This window comes from Cucurbita maxima, unplaced genomic scaffold (genome assembly GCF_002738345.1).
Source record: "Cucurbita maxima cultivar Rimu unplaced genomic scaffold, Cmax_1.0 Cma_Scf00062, whole genome shotgun sequence".
NCBI classification, from domain to species: domain Eukaryota; kingdom Viridiplantae; phylum Streptophyta; class Magnoliopsida; order Cucurbitales; family Cucurbitaceae; genus Cucurbita; species Cucurbita maxima.
Genome location: NW_019272078.1, coordinates 317,211 through 322,114, shown reverse-complemented (window position 1 = coordinate 322,114; position 4,904 = coordinate 317,211). Strand labels below are relative to the sequence as shown.

General features: G+C 39.5%; 2 non-coding genes across 2 annotated transcripts; both read right to left on the bottom strand.

Moving 5' to 3' along the window:
- Positions 1 to 640: 640 nt before the first annotated feature.
- On the bottom strand, positions 641 to 714 carry TRNAV-AAC. Its single transcript has one exon. It is a non-coding gene; the product is annotated as a tRNA-Val (tRNA).
- A 3,840-nt stretch (positions 715 to 4,554) lies between these two features.
- On the bottom strand, positions 4,555 to 4,628 carry TRNAV-AAC. The gene has a single exon. It is a non-coding gene; the product is annotated as a tRNA-Val (tRNA).
- Positions 4,629 to 4,904: the final 276 nt, after the last annotated feature.

Genomic DNA, 4,904 nt, shown 5'->3' with positions numbered 1-4,904 from the left:
CAATGTGTGTTTGAGGGCACGATTCTCGGGCTCATCAAGCTCTAAGGCTCTTAAATTTGTCATAGAGGTCTAAATTAAATCAAAATGTGTGTTTGAGGGAATGATTCTCGGGCTTATCAAGCTCTAAGGCTTTTGAACTTCGTCGTAGAGGTCTAAAATGAATCAATGTGTGTTTGAGTAACAACACATGTTTGCATTGCCTTTCAATTTGATCTAGTCGAAGTGTTGTTTGATTTTAAATTGCATTATTTTAATGTTTAATTTAATTTTACTTTTAATTTTCTTTTTGTCACGGTTTGAGATTTGAAGCCTCGGAAATAACGTCACGAAAGACTCAATGACTCTTTGTCTAGTGAAAATGGTCTGTTGGACCAATCAACCTAGACCTCTATCCTAAGTTTAGTTCATAAATTTCTTGGCTAAATCAAGCATTTAACGTGCTCACAATCATTCCGCCTTAGTCCTTGTTGGTTCATACAGGTATTTATTTAATAAAAGTCCAAACAATTAATTACATGCTCAATGTGTGTTCGGCACGGTTCTCGGGCTTATCAAGCTCAAAGGCTCTTGAACTTCGTCGTAGAGGTCTAAAATGAATCGAGATTATAAATATAAAAATAAAAATAAAAATTGCAAAAGATGGTGACGCCTAGACTTGAACTGGGGACCTTTAGTGTGTTAGACTGACGTGATAACCAACTACACCACGACACCGTTGGAAGCCTCCCCAAAAGGTCAGCCAAATTATAGAGTTAAACCCAAACTTCCTAGAGCCTAGAGAAAAGCCCGTGGAAACCTACCTGGAACTGGATGCGATGAGAGCCTACAAGTAGGCTGCTCACCGAGTACTTTTTTACTCACTGCATTTTAGATTTCTTTTTCAGGTCTTCGCTAACTGTCGCTCGAGGTGGGGGAGCGTTTGAGAGCTGCATTGTCACTTGAGGGTCGTTTATGAGTGTCGACCCGATCTGTGTACTTTGGGTCGTTTATATTTCGTTTGAAGCAGTACCCCAAACCCTTTCTCCGTTTGTAACTACCCTTTAACAACACATGGTTTGCATTGTCTTTCAATTTGTTCTAGTCGAGGTGTTGTTTGATTTTAAATTGCAGTATCTGAATGTTTAATTTAATTTTACTTTTAGTTTTATTTGCGTCACGGTTTGAGATTTGAATCCTCGAAAATCTCGTCACGAAAGACTCAATGACTCTTCGTCTAGCGAAAATGGTCTATTGGACCAATCGACCTAGACCTCTGATACTAAGTTTAGTTCATAAATTTCTTGGCTAAATCAAGAATATAACATACTGACAATCATTCCGCCATAGTCCTTGTTGGTTTGAATAGGTATTTCTTCAATAAAATTCCAGACAATTAATTACATGCTCAATGTGTGTTCGAGGGCACGATTCTCGGACTTATCAAGCTCAAAGGCTCTTGAACTTCGTCGTTGAGGTCTAAAATGAATCAATGTGTGTTTGAGGGCCTGGTTCCCGTGCTTATCAAGCTCGATGGCTCTTAGACTTTCACGTAGAGGTCTAAAATGATTCGAGATTATAAATATAAAAATAAAAATAAAAATTGCAAAAGATATAACACAGACGTGATAACCAACTACACCACGACACCGTTGGAAGCCTCCACAGAAGATCAGCAAAACTATAGAGTTAAACCCAAACTTCCTGGAGCCTAGAGAAGAGCCCGTGGAAACCTACCTGGAACTGGATGCGATGAGAGCCTACAAGTAGGATGCTCACCGAGTACTTTTTTACTCATTGCATATTCAATTTCTTTCTCAGGTCTTCGCTAACTGTCGCTCGAGGTGGGGGAGCATTTGAGAGCTGCATTGTCACTTGAGGGTCGTTTATGAGTGTCAACCTGATTTTTGTACTTTGAGTCATTTATATTTCGTTCGAAGCAATACCCCAAACCCTTTCTCCGTTTGTAACTACCCTTTAACAACGCATGGTTTGCATTGTCTTTCAATTTGTTCTAGTCGAGGTGTTGTTTGATTTTAAATTGCACTATCTGAATGTTTAATTTAATTTTACTTTTAGTTTTATTTGCGTCACGGTTTAAGATTTGAAGCCTTGAAAATCACGTCACAAAAGACTCAATTACTCTTCGTCTAGCGAAAATGGACTGTTGGACCAATCGACCTAGACCTCTAATACTAAGTTTAGTTCATAAATTTCTTGGCTAAATCAAGCATATAACGTACTCACAATCATTCTGCCATAGTCCTTGTTGGTTCGTATAGGTATTTCTTCAATAAAAGTCCAAACAATTAATTAAATGCTCAATGTGTGTTCGAGGGCACGGTTCTCGGACTTATCAAGCTCAAAGGCTCTTGAACTTCGTCGTTGAGGTCTAAAATAAATCAATGTGTGTTTGAGAGCCCGGTTCTCGTGCTTATCAAGCTCGATGGCTCTTAGACTTTCACGTAGAGGTCTAAAATGAATTGAGATTATAAATATAAAAATAAAAATAAAAATAAAAATAGAAATAGAAAAAGAAAAAGAAAAAGATGGCATCGCCCATACTTGAACTGGAGACCTTCAGTGTGTTACACTCACGTGATAACCAACTACACCACGACACCCTCAACAGCCTCCACAGAAGGTCTGCCAAACTATAGAGTTAAACCCAAACTTCCTGGAGCCTAGAGAAAAGCCCATGGAAACCTACCTGGAACTGGATGCGATGAGAGCCTACAAGTAGGCTGCTCACCGAGTACTTTTTTACTCCCTGCATTTTAGATTTCTTTCTCAGGTCTTCGCTAATTGTCGCTCGAGGTGGGGGAGCCTTTGAGAGCTGCATTGTCACTTGAGGGTCGTTTATGAGTGTCGACCCGATCTGTGTACTTTGGGTCGTTTATATTTCGTTCGAAGCAGTACCCCAAACCCTTTCTCCGTTTGTAACTACCCTTTAACAACACATGGTTTGCATTGTCTTTCAATTTGTTCTAGTCGAGGTGTTGTTTGATTTTAAATTGCACTATCTGAATGTTTAATTTAATTTTACTTTTAGTTTTATTTGCGTCACGGTTTGAGATTTGGAGCCTCGAAAATCACGTCACAAAAGACTCAATGACTCTTCGTCTAGCGAAAATGGTCTGATGGACCAATCAACCTAGACCTCTGATACTAAGATTAGTTCATAAATTTATAGGCTAAATCAAGCATATAACGTGCTCACAATCATTCCGCCTTAGTCCTTGTTGGTTTGTCTAGGTATTTCTTCAATAAAGTCCAAACAATTAATTACATGTTCAATGTGAATTCGAGGGCATGATTCTCGGGCTTATCAAGCTCAAAGGCTCTTGAACTTCGTCGTAGAGGCCTAAACTGAATCAATGTGTGTTCGAGGGCCCAGTTCCCGTGCTTATCAAGCTCGATGGCTCTTAGATTTTCACGTAGATGTCTAAAATGAATCGAGATTATAAATAAAAAATAAAAATAAAAATAAAAATAAAAATGTCAAAGATGGCGTTGCACAGACTTGAATTGGAGACCTTCAATGTGTTGGACTGACGTGATAATCAACTACACCACGACACCATTGGAAGCCTCCATAGAAAGTCAGCCAAACTATAGAGTTAAACCCAAACTTCCTGGAGCCTAGAGAAAAGCCCGTGGAAACCTACCTGGAACTGGATGCAATGAGAGCCTACAAGTAGGCTGCTCACCGAGTACTTTTTTACTCACTGCATTTTAGATTTCTTTTTCAGGTCTTCGCTGACTGTCTCTCGAGGTGGGGGAGCGTTTGAGAGCTGCATTTTCACTTGAGAGTCGTTTATGAGTGTCGACCCGATCTGTGTACTTTGGGTCGTTTATATTTCGTTCGAAGCAGTACCCCAAACCCTTTCTCCGTTTGTAACTACCCTTTAACAACACATGATTTTCATTGTCTTTCAATTTGTTCTAGTCGAGGTGTTGTTTGATTTTAAATTGCACTATCTGAATGTTTAATTTAATTTTACTTTTAGTTTTATTTGCGTCACGGTTTGAGATTTGAAGCCTCGAAAATCGCGTCACAAAAGACTCAATGACTCTTCATCTAGCGAAAATGGTCTGTTGGACCAATCAACCTAGACCTCTGATACTAAGTTTAGTTCATAAATTTCTAGGCTAAATCAAGCATATAACGTGCTCACATCATTCCACCTTAGTCCTTGTTGGTTCGTACAGGTATTTCTTCAATAAAAGTCCAAACAATTAATTACATGCTCGATGTGTTTTCGAGGGCACGGTTCTCGGGCTTATCAAGCTCTAAGGCTCTTGAACTTCATTCAACCTAGACCTCTCATACTAAGTTTAGTTCATAAATTTCTAGGCTAAATCAAGCATATAACGTGCTCACATCATTCCGCCTTAATCCTTGTTGGTTCGTACAGATATTTCTTCAATAAAAGTCCAAACAATTAATTACATGCTCAATGTGTGTTCGAGGGCACGGTTCTCGGGCTTATAAAGATCTAAGGCTCTTGAACTTCGTCGTAGAGGTTTAAAATGAATCGAGATTATAAATATAAAAATAAAAATAAATCCAAAAGATGGCATCGCCCAGACTTGAACTGGAGACCTTCAGTGTGTTAGACTGACGTGAGAACCAACTTCACCACAACACCGTCGAAAGCCTCCCCAAAAGGTCAGCCTAACTATAGAGTTAAACCCAAACTTCCTGGAGCCTAGAGAAAAGCCCGTGGAAACCTACCTGGAACTGGATGCGATGAGAGCCTACAAGTATGCTGCTCATGGAGTACTTTTTTACTCACTGCATTTTAGATTTCTTTTTCAGGTCTTCGCTAACTGTCGCTCGAGGTGGGGGAGCGTTTGAGAGCTGCATTGTCACTTGAGGGTCGTTTATGAGTGTCGACCCGATTTGTGTACTTTGGGTCGTTTAT